This window comes from Oncorhynchus keta, chromosome 2 (assembly GCF_023373465.1).
Source record: "Oncorhynchus keta strain PuntledgeMale-10-30-2019 chromosome 2, Oket_V2, whole genome shotgun sequence".
NCBI lineage: Eukaryota > Metazoa > Chordata > Actinopteri > Salmoniformes > Salmonidae > Oncorhynchus > Oncorhynchus keta.
Window position 1 is genome coordinate 18602897 of NC_068422.1, and position 17989 is coordinate 18620885.

General features: G+C 41.9%; 1 protein-coding gene across 5 annotated transcripts in view; it reads right to left on the reverse strand.

The window, feature by feature from the left end:
• LOC118397366 (adenosine kinase) overlaps positions 1–17989 on the reverse strand; it is a 295175-nt gene that overhangs the window by 1501 nt on the left and 275685 nt on the right. The window lies entirely within an intron of this gene.

Here is a 17989-nt window from a genome sequence, read left to right on the forward strand (position 1 = left end):
TGTAAACTTGTAGTATATTTGAGGTTTAAAAAGTCTTCTGAAGTTTGTAATTTCCACTGTGAAATTTGAGACCTGATTGTCCCTTACGAAAAATGTATCAACCCCTACAAAAATCTCCATTAATTATAATCCTGTTGCAGCAGGATTATTTTCCTGCTGTAGCAATCTGGGTCAAATTAAGATCCTACATCTGTATATTATCTTCAGTGGGATGTATTGCTTCAATTATCAGTAGCACATGTAACTTCAAAAGAAACTTCAAGTCAAAAAAACAAAACTGGCAGGGTGAAAAAAAAGAAGAAAATCTACCAGACAACAAAGTATTGAGGTATAGAATGACATTAGATCAGCAGCTTATGTCGGTACAATCCAAACCACACACAGGGTCTTCAAACAAGGCAAGGTCTGTGTCCGAAATGACACCATATTTAGTACACTCCTTTTGACCAGAGCTCTATCGAGAAAAATAGTGTAGTATATCGGAAGTAGCGTGCCATTTGGGATGCAACCAAGGGCTCTGGTGCCGACATGAACCTTCAAACAGGTGTGGGAGACAAAAGACTGACGTTTGGATGAAAGGAACATGAGGAGGCTGACAGTGTTCTTATTGGGTCGGAAAGATCTAGGAATTTGGGGTTTAAAGCCACAATCTGCTATTTGTTTTCAATGGGTATATGCACCAAGTTTACAAAACATTTAGGAACACCTTCCTAATATTGAGTTGCACCCCCTTGTGCCCTCAGAACAGCCTCAATTCGTCGGGGCATGGACTCTACACGGTGTCAAACGCGTTCCACAGGGATGCTGGCCCATGTTGACTCCAATGCTTCCCACAGTTGTGTCAAGTATTCTTTGGGTGGTGGACCATTCTTGACACACACGGGAAACTGTTGAGCATCAAAACCCAGCAGCTTTGCAGTTCTTGACACAAACCGATACGCCTGGCACCTCCTACTATACCCCGTTCAAAGGCACTTAAATCTTTTGTCTTGCCCATACACCCTCTGAAGGGCACACATACACATTCCATGTCTCAATTGTTTTAAGGCTTAAAAATCATTCTTTAACCTGTCTCCTCCCCTTCATCTACACGGATTGAAGTAGATTTAACAAGTGACATCAATAAGGGATCATAGCTTTCAGCTTGATTCACCTGGTCATTCTGGTCATTCTATGTCATGGAAAGTGCACGTGTTCCTAAAGTTTTGTACACTCAGCTATCACTATTACCATTCATAGCTATAATTCTGCAGACTGCACCTTTAAAGAGACAAGAAAAGAGCTAACAATAATCATAATGTAACGTGACGAGGCCCACTGCAAATAGAACAGTTCACGGATTCATTTTCTAGTTGCAAAACAAGGCAACCTCGCCTCATCAATTTCAACAAAACTCCTAAACATCCTCAGAGTCCAGTGTCATACATGAATAAGACTCAAAGTAATTATCTTGAATTACATATTATGCATATACTGTAGGCCTTTCAAACAAATTAAGCCACCATATGAAAATAAAATAAATTAATTGTCAGAAATAGTTTCACAAATGCTGGCTGGTGTTATGACCTGACCTGATGTCAGTAAGGTTTTAACCATAGAATGTTCTAACACACCTTGATTAATGAAGCCTATGTGGCACAGTGACCAGTCGGTCACATTGATATGACCAACTATTTGGGGCGGCAGGTAGCCTACTGGTTAGAACGTTAAAAAAACTATCAGCACATAGGCATCTCAGTCTGAGAGAACATTCCGCCCTCCTTTCAAGGAAGCAGCTGATTACTTTGATAATAAATCACAATAAAACCGAGATCCTTTTATGATCAGCTAATTAGCGCCATAACGACATTGCTTAATTCATGTTGCAAATGAAGCATGTGGACCCTTCCTCCTCCCTATTGAAAATGATTAACCACACACACATCTTAACATATACATTGTGCTTATAATAAATCACAATTTGTCAATTATTCTACAGTTAACAGATTACAATTATCAATTGTGAGATGTGTGTGTATTTAAAGAGGAGGAATGAATGAAAAACACATACACAAGACAATGGCTGTGTCCCAAATGGCACCCTATTCCGCCTATAGTGCATCTTTTTATTTTGTTTTTGCACTACCAATAGGGCTCTGGTCAAAACTTTAAAGGCAATAGGCTGCCATTTGGGATGCAGGCATAGTCTTGTGTTGGTGTTTTTAATTAAAACCTCTCTTTATAAAAGAAGAATAGAATCTAGTATAATTATTGAGCATTGATTCCAAACACGATTATTATTACTGCAGACGTTCAGTTTAATAGCCCTGAGGTTGTTACAGGTTTTAGTTTTTCCATTTGTTTTGAGGTTGGACTTTTAGCACGTTAGCATGTAACATTCTGCTATTAGACATACTGCTATTAGACATACTGCTATTAGACATACTGCTATTAGACATACTGCTATTAGACATACTGGTTGCCAACTCGTTAGTGGGAAGGCGTTTCACCTGTGCTGGCCCAGGTGCTATATATAAGTGGCTGGCCCAGTGCTCCACTGATCTTGAGAGAAGGAGGGTCAACACCTTTAGCTGGCGCTTCTGATTTGATTTCTAGAAAAAAAACATTCCTTGGTCTGATCTTCCGTTATTGTTTTGCGTCACCTTCTTGGTTTGCTTCCTGTCTTTAATTTTGGTGTTGGTTTTAAATTTGTTTGCCTCTTCTTGGGCAAATTTAGTGGGTGTTTTTTTTAGTTTCCAGTTGTTGTTGCTAGTCAACTTTCAGTGGACACCCCTATGAGTCTTTCTGAACCCCTCCAAAAAAAAGACCCTTCTGTTTGAGTGACATTTTTGGTTTTGTTGTTGGGAAACAGAACTGGGAGTCAGGGTTTAATTCTGGAGAGGGAGCCTGAAAACGGCTACCACGGGAGTTAGTGACGAAAAATAACAATACAGGACACTTTAGAGGCTCTAATTGGAATGAGTACACTTTAAATCCTTTAACGAGGATCCATTGGAGGGCAATAAAATGCAGAAGGTAAATATGTTTACACAGTTTCAAACAAAAGGTTATTTCCTCATAAAGGTTTTCAGAGTGGGCGGCAGAGGAGGAAGAGAAACCAACCATCTGAGACGTAACCAGCTGGAAAATGAAGTGGCTAGTTGATTATAAAGCTGAACTGTAATGGCAATTACATATAACATATTAGGCCTACCTAAACTAAGAAAAACACCACAACCACATATTATTTCATTTAACCAGGTAAGGTATTGAGAACACATTCTCTTTTACAATAACCAACCGACCATGATGCCATAACCTACTGTATTCAGACCCCTTGACTTTACCCCTTATTCTAAAAGGGAGTAAATTGTTTTTTTCCCCCCAAGCTACACACACAATACCCCATAATGACAAAGCAAAAACAGGTTTTGAAATGTTTGCAAAAACTATAAAAAGTGCATAAGTATTCAGACCCTTAATTCAGTACTTTGTTAAAGCACCGTTTGGCAGCGATTACAGCCTCGAGACTTCTTGGGTATGATGCTACAAGCTTGACACACCTGTATTTGGAGATTTTCTCCCATTCTTCTCTGCAGATCCTCTCAAGCTCGGTCAGGTTGGATGGGGAGCTTCGCTGCACAGCTATTTTCAGGTCTCCAGAGATGTTTGATCGGGTTCAAGTCCTTGCTCTCAAGGACATTGAGACTTGCCCCGAAGCCACTCCTGCGTTGTCTTGGCTGTGTGCTTAGGGTAGTTGTCCTAGTGGAAGGTGAACCTTCGCCCCAGTCTGAGGTTGTGAGCGTTCTAGAGCAGGTTTTCATCAAGGACCTCTGTACTTTGCTCCATTCATCATTCCCTCTACCCTGACTAGTCTCCCTGACGCTGAAAAACATCTCCACAGCATGATGCTGCCACCACCATGCTTCACCGTAGGGATGGTGCCAGGTTTCCTCCAGACGTGATGCTTGACATTCAGTCCAAAGAGTTTCAATCTTGGTTTCATCAGACCAGAGAATCTTGTTTCTCATGGTCTGAGTCTTTATGTGCCATTTGACAAACTCCAAGTTGGCTGTCATGTGTATTTTACTGAGGAGTGGCTTCTGTCTGCCCACTCTACCATAAAGGCCTGATTGGTGGAGTGCTGCAGAGATGGTTATCTTTCTGGAAGATTCTCCCATCTCCACAGAGGAACTCTAGAGCTCTGTCAGAATGATCATCGGGTTCTTGGTCACCTCCCTGACCAAGGCCCTTCTTCCCTGATTACTCAGTTTGGCCAGGTGGCCAGCTCTAGGAAGAGTCTTGGCGGTTCCAAACTTCGACCATTTAAGAATGGAGGTCACTTTGTTCTTGGGGACCTTAAACACTGCATACATTTTGGTACCCTTCCCCAGGTCTGTGCCATGACACAATCCTGTCTCAGATTTCTACGGACAATTCCTTCGAATGGCTTGGTTTTTGCTCTGACATGCTCTGTCTACTGTGGGACCTTATATAGACAGGTGTGTACCTTTCCAAATCATGTCCAATCAATTGAATCAAGTTGTAAAAACATCTCAAGCATGATCAATGGAAACATGAGCTTGAGCTTAATTTTGAGTCTCATATCAAAGGGCCTGAATACTTATGTTAATAAGGTATTTCTGTTTTTTGTTTTTAATGAATGTGCAAACATTTCTAAAAACCTGTTAAAGCTTTGTCATCATGGGGTTATCAATTTTAGAGCAAGGCTGTGATGTAACAATACGTGGAAAAAGTCAAGGGATCTCAATACTTTCCGAATGCACTGTACACACTAGGTAGAGATAAACTATACTTTAAACAGAGTAGTACTGAATAATCCCTTTCACTAATGTATTCTTAACATGAACTTTGTAATGGGGAAATCACATATCTTGCACTGTCTATGATGCAGCCACTATCTCGCACCACTCTGTAAGACCACAAAACCACACCTACAAAGCTGTACAGAGAACTGTAGACTACTGAATAATAGATTGTCAATTTTGAAGTTTCTTATACTTGTCTTTTCTTTACTAGCACTGACTTTGCTGAGAGCCTTTATTGACTTACGATGACTGAGATATGTGGTTGTCCTACCTAGCTACCTGGAGGAGAGTGTCTGCTAAATGTAAATTAAGCCTTATGACGTCCCTTTTTTCCCATTTATTTTACAGTAAGTGTGAACATAACGATAGAAACATCACACCGCCACAGTATAACAGTCCCTTCTTCTTCCTTCCACCATCCATTCCTCTGTCTGCCAATATTCTCTTCTTCTGAGAGTCAAATTAGTAAACTTGACTGAAACGTTAGCTCAGGTTACAAGTGCACCAAACTCCGAGGTGATGTGGAAACACAAAGTCCTCATTGGCAGAGAACTGTCATGGGATGTATCCCAAGTGGCACCCTATTGCCTATGTAGTGCACTACTTTTTACCAGAACCCATGAAAAGTAGTGCACTACATAGCCAATAGGGTGCCATTTGGGACACAAGACACAGTCATGGAAATGGTCATAAACACGTTCCTGCCAAAACGCTGTCTCTGTTGACGTTGGCTGATGGGATGTCTGAAACCATTACTTTTGTGTAATAACTTCACATTTCACTGTCTGTAATTGAGGGGACGGTCACCAAGTGCAGTCTGTCATTTTAACTTCAACTGTACTCTTTCTTACACGGCTCAGGCTCTTCAACAACTACTACACTGAACAAAAATATTAACGCAACATGCAAGAATTTAAACAATTCTACAAGGAAATCAGTCATTTGAAATAAATTCATTTGGCCCTAATTTATGGATTTCACATGACTGGGCAGGGAAGCAGCCATGGGTGGGCCTGGGACGGCATAGGCCCACCCACTTGCCAATCAGAATGAGTATTTTACAGACAGAAATACTTATTACATTATTACAGACAGAAATACTCCTCAGTTTCATCAGCTGTCCAGGTGGCTGGCCTCAGACGATCCCTAAGGACAAGAAGCCGGATGTGAGGTCCTGGGCTGGCATGGTTACACGTGGTCTGCAATTGTGAGGCCGGTTGGACGTACTGTCAAATTCTCAAAAATGACGTTGGAGGCGGCTTATGGTAGAGCAATGAACATTGAATTATCTGGCAACAGTTCTGGTGGACATTCCTGCAATCAGCATTCCAATTGCACGCTCCCTCAAAACTCGAGACAACTGTGGCATTGTGTTGTTGGACAAAACTGCAAATTTTAGAGTGGCCTTTTATTGCCCCCAGCACAAGCTGCACCTGTGTAATAAACATGCTGTTTAATCAGCTTCTTGATAGGCCACAGCTGTCAGGTGGATGGATTATCTTGGCAAAGGAGAAATGCTCACTAACAGGGATGTAAAGAAATGTGTGCACAACATTTTTGAGAAACAAGCTTTTTGTGCATATGGAACATTTCTGGGATATTTTACTTCAGCTCATGAAAAATGGGACCAACACTTTGCATGTTGAGTTCATATCTTTTCAGTTCAGTATAAAACAAAATAATAATGGTTTGTTCATTGAATCAACAAGGTCATTGGTTGGCTTGCTGTGCTGGGGTGGCCTGTTGTGGGATGTGTGGGTGGGTGTTGACTCAAGTGTTACTGTCTAACAGTTAACCTGTAGCATTGATTCAAGAAAGAAAGAAACCCGGATTTGTTTTCAGAATGAAATACATCCTTGGAAACCATTCGCAATTGTCTTGCTTTTGTTCTCTTTAATCTTTGCCACTCCCTAATTAACAAGGCTTGAATGCTTTGCAAACCAAAAGGAATTCTTTCAACAGGCGACTCGCTTTGAAATGTGCACCAATGAAGTACTTTGTTAATTATTATTTTTCAAAACAATGCGTATTATTCACACCATGCCAATAACTTGAGACAAATATAGGGTAGAATGTGAAAATAAAGACATTTATACCCTGGATATTTAGCCTACTAAATGATGAGTACACAGAGCCTTGCTTGGCTTATTACATCATAACATGCTCTTTTTCATTATAAATCAATGCCATTGTAATGTGACAGACATCAGGTAAAAGTTTAAATGAATGCCTTGTCAGAATGGTGTACTACATGTTAACACTGTCAATACATTCCACCATGAAGACAAAATCAACAATTAAAGTTGGTATAAATGATACTTCTTTTTCTGGAACACTTCCTTAATGGCTTGAACACACCAATAATGTTTTCTGTGTCACAGAGAGAAAAAAACATGATCACTTTCTTGGACAACCCGTCAGGTTAGCAGCAAGCACGTTGACATTCAATCTGTTTCTGTGTCATAACCAGCAACATCTTTATTCACAGCTGAGTTCTAAAAAACTAAAACATATGACTGTATTTATACCCACAGGCAAAAAGATGAGTAGACCAATATCCCTTTGGTGAGAGAAAACCCTGATGGGAGATGCCACAGATAAGAGTAGAGTTCACCCACACAGTCAGCTGCTAATTGATTCCATCTCTCGCTGGAATAGGGAATACTAACAGGGCAGCCCGTATGCATAAAGCAGCACATCAGAGTAAGTGCTGATTTAGGATCAGGTCCCACACTGTCCATGCAATCATATTCATTATGATCTATATTTGCCATGTACAGCGTTTGTAGTGTAGATTCTGGAATTATTTGTTGATATATTCTTTTGATTGTGTTTATCATCCTTATTCTGTCTTTTGATTCTGTTTACTGTGGGTGCACCATTTCACCAAATCAAATTCAGGGTATATTTAAATGTACTTGTTGAATAAAGGTGATTTTGATTTTTAAATCATATTGAATACCATGATTACATGGACAGGGGGACCTCATCCTAGATCAGCACTCGTACTCTGAGAATACAGGCCCAGGTGCATTTTACTAGGAAGTGTTCAAAATCAAACATACAATCCAGCTTTTGCCCTATAGGCCTTGAGCTTCGGTCCACTGTGGCTTGGAATGACTCTACATTATTTGATTAACACGAGTAGTAGATAGACCTAGTCTTATTTCACAGTTAAAACCCTCTGAGCCACAGCCTGCTTTCCTGGCTGCCTTGCCTTAGCCCCTGAGAGCCTTAAAACCCCACTGGAGAGATAGGCTGCGTCCCGAATGGCATCCAATTCCTTGTATACTGCACTGCTTTTGACCAGAGCCCTATATGCCCTAGTGCACTATAAAGCGAGCCTTGTCAGGCTTTATCTATCTGGCCCTTATCAGCGATTAGAGCAGCAGCCCTCTCTCTGCTCAACGATCGTTTATTAAATCTCCTGCACCGTTAAGGTTCAGGGCACAGTCATCTTAATCAGTGCTTTAATGGGTCTATAACCAAAAGTGCAGTGTAGTTCAGCAGTGTCAGTGGCTAGATTGGCAGTGGCTGGCTCAGTGGCTAGATTGGCTGTGGCTGCTAAATAAAGAAGAGAAACTTACATAGTTAGCTCTAACTTGACACTAGACTAGGCACATTAGGCAGGTTTAGGCCATGTTCCCAATGGCACCCTATTCCCTATATAGTGGACTACTTTTGACCTGGGCCTTGATTGATGGTAGGATGTGATGAAAGAGGCAGTTCATTACCCAAGTGAAGGGCAGTGGAAAGAAAGATGACAATATCAAATTGTCTGACAATTATTACCACAGGGGAAATGGATTCTCTTAATTCTTCCTCTATCCTTAATAACTGTAAAATGGTTGAACGTGATGTGGAACATCGCAAGACTTCCGGGAAGCTGAAGTTTGGGCTTTGAGAAGTCAATGAGAGAAGCAAAACATTTTTTTCTGTAGTTCTCAAAATCGAAAGGCACAATCTAGATTCGAGCCAATGTGTTAAGTAGTTTAACATGTTATTACTCCAACCTTGTGAAAGTGACAAACTGACACGTTTTAATGTTTGTTTAAAAAAAACCTTATATCAAAGGACTGCCTCTGATTTGATTGCTTGTGCATGCGGCACGAGAAGACCGTTAGACCTGATGACATGTTTCAACGCATGAGCTTAGCTAGCCAACGTCGCCCTGACATGTCCTACAAGTGTGATCTGGGATTTCTGTTGGAGAAGCAGTTTCTGCCTATCTTCATACTGTACTGTCTTAGGTGACGTGCAGAGGGTGGCAAATGATCAAATTGCAAACAAAATGACAGATCAAGTTTATTAAAGAGCCTCTTCTGTGAAACATCTTTAATTCTCTTTTTACATCAACATTTATTTGGCTCCGCACGCACGCACGCACGCACGCACGCACACACACACACACACACACACACACACAGAGTGTAAACTACAGTTCCCTCCCTGCTAGTGCTACTGTACAGTTCACTCTGCTCCTGTCCCACAGCAACTAACACATCAACACATTCCACTACCTTTAGGGGAAAAAACACATTCATTTCACATGATCACATGTGATTTAATGTGAAGTTAATGTGATTAACATTTGACAACATGTAAAGCAACATGTGAAACAATGTGATAACATAAAACTACACGTGACAACATGTAAGCACATGATCTCATGTGAAATTAATGCTAAATAAATGTGACATGGGGATGCAACATTTCAACATGAGATAACATTAAATTACACGCAACATTTGAGCACATGAAAGCCCAAAATAATTTACTTTAAAAGGCATAATTTACATTCATTCAAATTAAACAGTCATGGTCCCCTGCAGGTTATGTTTAGTTCCCACTTTGTTCCAAAGGCGTTTTTAGGACATTCTTAGAATGTTGTGTCATGGTGCCCTGGAGGTTTTTGTCTAGTTGCGGTGAAAATATGGTAAATCTACAACCAATTACAGTATTTTTACAGCTAAATTAAGGTATTAATGTTAAAGGACATGCTGCTTACTTAAGACTCAACCACACTTGGGATTTGAACCCACAACCTCTGGGTTTCTAGCTACTTGAAGTTTCTGCTGAGTCACAAGATCTATGGACATATTGGAGAATGGTTATATATTTATCGCCATTCACTCACAAGATCTTGTGATATTTCACATGTGAAAATGTGTTTTTGGAACACTTTGTGACATTTCACGTGTTATCACTGTTTAGCTAAAGAATGACCCCACCTGGGATTTGAACTCAATCTCTGGGGTTTGGTGTACGCTGACCTTTCTGCTGCGCCACAAAGTCTGTAGGATTTGCATACACATTCATTACCTATAATACATCTCTGCACTTAGCAATAGTGTCATCTGCACTGCTATTTTAGTTATCAGTTATTCTGAATATTCTCTCATCATTGATTTGATTTACTTATTTCAGCAATTTGAGGGTTTTCTGTATAGATGTCTAATGTTGGTGTATAGTTGTCTAATGTTGGTTTAATATTATACATTAATCACTATGATAAATATCATATTTTTTTCTTGTGGATTTTTTAACTAAGCTGAGATATACTTTGAAGTCAAAAGTGTAGGAATACAGGTGAAATCTGTTGTTGAGATAGACATGGTGGTGTAACAGGAAGAGCACAATACTGTGACCCAAGAGGCTGTGAGTTCAAATCCCATGTAAGGACAAGTTACTGTTTAAATAAACATACACAATGTAGTCAAATAAGTTGAAACCACTATGCTCTTTGACATCTCATGTAAAAATGTGTATACACATGTCAAAGGTTATGCGGTCACATGTGAAACTTTATGCAAAATATCATCATGTGAAGTGTTAAGAAAACACATGGTTTCAATGTGGAAAAACTTAGAAATGTGAAATCATATGATTTTCCACATGTGAAATCATGATCTGACATTTATCATGTTTGCCTTTTTAGATGACATCGATAACACATTGCATTCATCATGTATTTTATATAAAGCCACAGACTAAGGCACACAGCTCTGTCTTCATACATGAGCAATGAGAGAACCAGGCAGGCATTATCCATCACTATGAAACACCTGCAACACAATGGATGGCTTCATTTTCTCTTGAAGCTTAGAGCGGAGAGCCTAGAGGATTCCACTACTGAAGAAGATACTATTCAAATGTTCACGAAAAGAAAAACAGGGGAGCTACTTCCAATAACACTTGACTTCTACTGAACAATGACAAATCCCCAAATTCCCTTATTAGCCCGACACAGTACAATGCCATTAGTCTGAAGTAAGAGAATGATGTGCATACATTTACATTATAACATTGCTTAACAATACCCCTTATGACATTTGATTTAATAATAATGTTATCAATTTCCAAATAAGAAATATTAGCCTAATATTAACTCTATGATTAATTCAGCTTGCCGACAGATGGAGGAGGGGGTATTTGTTTGATCCTCTATATTTAAGAGCAGTCTGTAGCATTCCTAACATATCCTGTGTCTAGAGTAGTAGTGGTACTGTACTTGTGTTTCTCTTGCCTGCAGTCCCCTGTGATAAGTGATACTATATGTTCCAGTCTTCACCTGAGGCCTTCTTTCCCCCACCTCCATGTGCACTTTGTGTGTGTGTCTGTGTGTGTGTGTTTGTGTAGTTGAGTGTGTATATATCGAATACAATATATCGAATACAACAGCTGTAGACCTTACAGTGCAAAAAAAGGTATTAGGTGAACAATAGGTAAGTAAAGAAATAAAAACAACAGTAAAAAGACAGTTAAAAATAACAGTAGCGAGGCTATATATAGTAGCGACACTGGTTAGTCGGGCTGATTGAGGTAGTATGTACATGTAGATATGGTTAAAGTGACTATGCATATATGATGAACAGAGAGTAGCAATAGCGTAAAAGAGGGGTTGGCAGGTGGTGGGTGGCGGGACACAATGCAGATAGCCAGGTTAGCCAATGCGCAGGAGCATTGGTTGGTCGGGCCAATTGAGGTAGCATGTACATGAATGTATAATTAAAGTGACTATGCATATATGATAAACAGAGAGTAGCAGCAGCGTAAAAGAAGGATTGAGGGGGCACACACTGCAAATAGTCCGGGTAGCCATTTGATTACCTGTCCAGGAGTCTTATGGGGGTAAAAACTGTTGAGAAGCCTTTTTGTCCTAGATTTGGCACTCTGGTACCGCTTGCCATGCGGTAGCAGAGAGAACAGTCTATGCTTGGTCTAAAGTGGAGGAGTCCTACCCTCACATCACACCCATTGGCTGTGCTGCTCATGCATTGAATCTGCTCCTCAAGGACATCATGGCACTGAAAACAATGGATACACTACAAGAGAGCCAAGGAAATGGTTAGGTATGTGAAGGGTCATCAAGTTACAGCAGCAATCTACCTCACCAAGCAAAGTGAGAAGAATAAGAGCACCACATTGAAGCTGGTGTTGTCATCATGTTTGACAGTCTCCTGGAGGGGAAGGAGTCTCTCCAAGAAATGGCCATATCACAGTCTGCCGATATGGACAGCCCCATCAAGAGGATCCTCCTGGATGATGTATTTTGTGAGAGAGTGGTAAGAAGCCTGATACTCCTGAAACCTATAGCAGTAGCCATTGCACGGGATGAGGGAGACAATGCCATCCTGTCTGATGTTCAGACTCTGCTTGCAGATGTAAAAGAGGAAGTCCGTACTGCCCTGCCCACTTCACTGTTGCTCCAAGCAGAGGAAACTGAAGTTCCGAAATACATCAAAAAGTGTGATGACTTCTGCCTGAAGCCCATACACGCCGCAGTGCACATGTTGGACTCCAAGTACATTGGCAAGAGCATCCTGTCTGGTGCAGAGATCAACAAGGCCTATGGTGTTAACACTACCGTGTCTCGCCACCTTGGCCTGGATGAGGGTCAGGTTCTTGGCAGTCTGGCGAAGTACACTTCCAAGCAAGAGCTTTGGGATGGAGATGCAATATGATAGTCGTGCCAACATATCTCATCAGCCACCTGGTGGAAGGGACTTTGTGAATCTGAGGCTCTTTCCCCTGTTGCCTCCATCATCCTCCAAATCCCACCAACATCAGCCGCCTCAGAGTGCAACTGGTCTGATTATTGCTTCAAAGGTTTTCTTTTTCCAAGCTATACCAAGGGTGCTCAAGCAAACAAACAGCAGATACCTGAGTACACTGTCCAACCTGGAACTGAGTGAGTAGTGTTTGGTCTGATGCTATTTTGAAAGCCAAGAATAAAAAAAATAAAAATAAAGTACATTACAATTATATATTTTATTTTGTGGGGACTGAATGCTGAGTTAAGGCTGCCAGGCTTGCAAGGACAGGCCAAATAAAAATTCAATTAGCACGAATGTGTGAAGTAAAAGGTGTCGAGGCCTTTGAGCCCAACAAGTGGCAGGAGTCTTTGAAGCATCCTCTGAAGCACCCTCCTGCTGTTCAAAGGCATTCACTGGCATTTTCTACATTTTCTACATTTCTACATGGCATTTTCTAAGAAATCTGCCTCCAGAAATAAAAGCTTCTCCCACGTGGGTGTAACACCTACTCCCATTACCTGCTGCTTGGATTCCACCTGGCGATCTGTTCACCGTCTGCCCTGGCCTGTCTCCCCCTGTCTGATACAGGTACCCCCACCACACTCACCCCTCACTCCTGAGCTTTCACTCGCCTCCAGCCTTCAAGCACTGTAGGGGCGAGTGACTCTGAACTTTATTTATTGTTATTTATCTTTATTTAACCAGGTAGGGAAGTTGAGAACAAGTTCTCATTTACTATTGCGACCTGGCCAAGATAAAGCAAAGCAGTTCGACACATAAAACAACACAGAGTTACACATGGAGTAAAACAAACATACAGTCAATAATATTGTAGAACAATAAGTCTATATACAATGTGAGCAAATGAGGTGAGAAGGGAGGTAAAGGCAAAAATAAGCCATGGTCGAAGTAAATACAATATAGCAAGTAAAACACTGGAATGGTAGATTTGCAGTGGAAGAATGTGCAAAGGGGTAATAATGGGGTGCAAAGGAGCAAAATAAATAAATACAGTAGCGGAAGAGGATTTTTGTTTGGGCAAAATTATAGATGGGCTATGTACAGGTGCAGTAATCTGTGAGCTGCTCTGACAGCTGGTGCTTATTAAAGCTAGTGAGGGAGATAAGTGTTTCCAGTTTCAAAGATTTTTGTAGTTCGTTCCAGTCATTGGCAGCAGAGAACTGGAAGGAGAGGCGGCCAAAGGAGGAATTGGCTTTGGGAGTGACCAGAGAGATATACCTGCTGGAGCGCGTGCTACGAGTGGGTGCTGCTATGGTGACCAGCGAGATGAGATAACCTTTACCTAGCAGGGTCTTGTAGATGACCTGGAGCCAGTGGGTTTGGCGAGGAGTATGAAGCGAGGGCCAACCAACAAAAGCGTACAGGTCACAGTGGTGGGTAGTATATGGGGCTTTGGTGACAAAACGGATAGCACTGTGATAGACTGCATCCAATTTATTGAGTAGGTTATAGGAGGCTATTTTGTAAATGACATCGCCGAAGTCGAGGATCGGTAGGATGGTCAGTTTTACGAGGGTTAGTTTGGCAGCATGAGTGAAGGATGCTTTGTTGCGAAATAGGAAGCCAATTCTAGATTTAACTTTGGATTGGAGATGTTTCATGTGAGTCTGGAAGGAGAGTTTACAGTCTAACCAGACACCTAGGTCTTTGTAGTTGTCCACATATTCTAAGTCAGAACTGTCCAGAGTAGTGATGCTGGACGGGCGGGCAGGTACAGGCAACGATCGGTTGAAGAGCATGCATTTTGTTTTACTTGTATTTAAGAGCAGTTGGAGGCCACGGAAGGAGAGTTGTATGGCATTGAAGCTCGTCTGGAGGGTTGTTAACGCAGTGTCCAAAGAAGGGCAAGAAGTATACAGAATGGTGTCGTCTGCGTAGAGGTGGATCAGAGAATCACCAGCAGCAAGAGAGTCGGCCCAAGAATTAAACCCTGTGGCACCCCCATAGAGACTGCCAGAGGCCCGGACAACAGGCCCTTCCGATTTGACACACTGAACTCTATCAGAGAAGTAGTTGGTAAACCAGGCGAGGCAATCATTTGAGAAACCAAGGCTATTGAGTCTGTCGATGAGGATGTGGTGATTGACAGAGTCGAAAGCCTTGGCCAGGTCAATGAATACGGCTGCACAGTATTGTTTCTTATCGATGGCGGTTAAGATATCGTTTAGGACCTTGAGCGTGGCTGAGGTGCACCCATGACCAGCTCTGAAACCAGAATGCATAGCGGAGAAGGTGCGGTGGTATTCGAAATGGTCAGTAATCTGTTTCTTGACTTGGCTCTCGAAGAACTTAGAAAGGCAGGGTAGAATAGATATTGGTCTGTAGCAGTTTGGGTCAAGAGTGTCCCCCCCTTTGAAGAGGGGGATGACTGCAGCTGTTTTCTAATCTTTGGGAATCTCAGACGACACGAAAGAGAGGTTGAACAGGCTAGTAATAGGCGTTACAACAATTTCGGCAGATCATTTTAGAAAGAAAGGGTCCAGATTGTCTAGCCTGGTTGATTTGTAGGGGTCCAGATTTTGCAGCTCTTTCAGAACATCAGCTATCTGGATTAGGGAGAAGGAGAAATGGGACTTACAATGTCGAGCCCCAAGTCGTTATATATACAGGTATAAAACTATTGTGCATTTTGCTATTTTTCTATTTGCCTCATGACTCCTGCATACTTTGTTCACTACAAACTTTATTTACCCAACCGTGGGACAGACTATGTTTGTTCTCACACTCGGGACTCTGACAGTCTATTGGTTACACAGACATTTGGCCTCCCATCCCATTCTAACCACCTCTCGCCGGCGTTGTATTCATGTTACCTGATGAAATTGCTGTACAATATGATCTTGTTGCCATCTGATGCACATTCAGATGTCATAAATCAGCACTGCAGATCTCTCCCTCTCCTATGCCGTGCCTTGATTGTATTACTGTTGATGATATCTGGAAATGTGCACATACACCCTGGTACAGCTACTGTTGCTAGCCCCAATTCTGACTTGTGCTCTGATATCTGCTTCACTGATTTCTGCTTTTGTGAATGCCTGGGTTTTCTACACGCTAACACTAGAAGCTTATTACCTATAATGGATCAATTGAAAGTGTGGGTTCACAGCTCCAATCCAGATGTGTTGTCCATTACTGAGACATGGTTAAGGAAGAGTGTTTTAGGCCTCCCGGGTGGTGCAGTGGTTAAGGGTGCTGTACTGCAGCGCCAGCTGTGCCATCAGAGTCCCTGGGTTCACGCCCAGGCTCTGTCGTAACCAGCCGCGACCGGGAGGTCTGTGGGGCGACGCACAATTGGCCTAGCGTCGTCCGGGTTAGGGAGGGCTAGGTCGGTAGGGATGTCCTTGTCTCATCGCGCACCAGCGACTCCTGTGGCGGGCCGGGCGCAGTGAGCACTAACCAAGGTTGCCAGGTACACGGTGTTTCCTCCGGCACGTTGGTGCGGCTGGCTTCCGGGTTGGATGTGCGCTGTGTTAAGAAGCATTACGGCTGGTTGGGTTGTGTACTGGAGGACGCATGACTTTCAATCTTCGTCTCTCCCGAGCCTGTACGGGAGTTGTAGCGATGAGACAAGATAGTAGCTACTACAACAATTGGATACCACGAAATTGGGTAAAAAAAAAAAAAATAATTAAAAAAGGAAGAGTGTTTTGAATACTGATGTTAACCTTTCTGGCAAGACAGATCTTCCAACGGTTGGGGAGTGGCAATCTTTACCAAGGATCATCTTCAGTTTTCAGTTGTCTCCAGCAAGTCTGTCCCCAAATAATTTCATTTGCTGGTTTTAAGCATTAAACTTTCAAATAGCTCTGTCGATTGGTGCTATCGTCCTACATCAGCACCGGCCTGTGCCCTACCTGCCCTAAGCTCTCTCCTGTCCCCTTACACTAAGTCTGAATTTGTTGTGTTGTCCTGCTTGGCGACCTAAACATTCTTAAACCACCTACCAAGTCCTAAAGCAATGGGACTCCCTAAATCTTTCTCAGATTATTACCAATCCCACAAGGTATGACTACAAACACCCAGAAAAGGCTACTCTCCTCGATGTTATCCTCACAAATAATCCGGATAGGTATCAGTCTGGCATTTTCTGTAATGACCTTAGTGATAACTGTTTTACAGCCTGTGTTCAGAATGGCTGCTCAGTGACATGACCAAGCCTGATTTGTCATAGACGTTTACTAAACAACTTTAATGAGCAAGCCTTCCTTCATGAACTGGTCTCTGTAAAATGGTATAGAATCAGCTTGATCCCTTCTGTCGAAGACAGAAGAATGGCATTTGGTGAAAGGCTCGGTATATGCATACTCAGGCTGACAAAGAAGTGCACTCAGGCTATCGGGGAGGCCAAAGTTAGTTACGTAAAGGAGCAGTTCTTGCTCTGTCGGTCTAACCCCAAGAAGTTCTGGAAAACAGTTAAAGACATGGAAAATAAATTATCCTCCCCACAGCTGCTGATGTCTCTTAATGTTGATTATGTGGTTGTTACTGACAAGAGGCACATGGCTGAGCTCTTTAATCACCACTTCATTAAGTCAGGATTCCTATTTGACTCAGCCATGCCTCCTTGCCTGTCTACCATTTCCTCATCTCCCACCCCTTCTAATGACACTATCCCGAAGCTGCTCCCTCCTTTTTCCCTGCCCAGCTACAAAGTTTATCACTGCAGGCAGTCACTGAGTCCGAGGTGCTAAAGGAGCTCCTTAAACATGACCCCAAAAAACTATCTGGGTTAGATGGTTTAGACCCTTTCTTCTTTAAGTTTGCTGCGCCTATCATAGTCAAGCCAATCTCCAACCTTTGTAACCTGTGTCTCCTTTCTGGGGAGGTTCCCATTGCTTAGAAGGCAGCCATTTAAAGGGGAGATCAAGCTGATCCTAACTGTTATATGCCTATTTCTATTTTGCCCTGTTTATCAAAAGTGTTGGAAAAACTTGTCAATAATCAACTGACTGGCTTTCTTGATGTCTATAGTATTCTCTTGGGTATGCAACCTGGTTTAGCTCAGGTTATGGATGGGTCACTGCAACCTTAATGGTCCTCAATAATGTCACCATTGTCCTTGATTCTAAGTAAAATTGTGCTGCTATTTATATTGACTTGGCCAAAGCTTTTGATACAGTA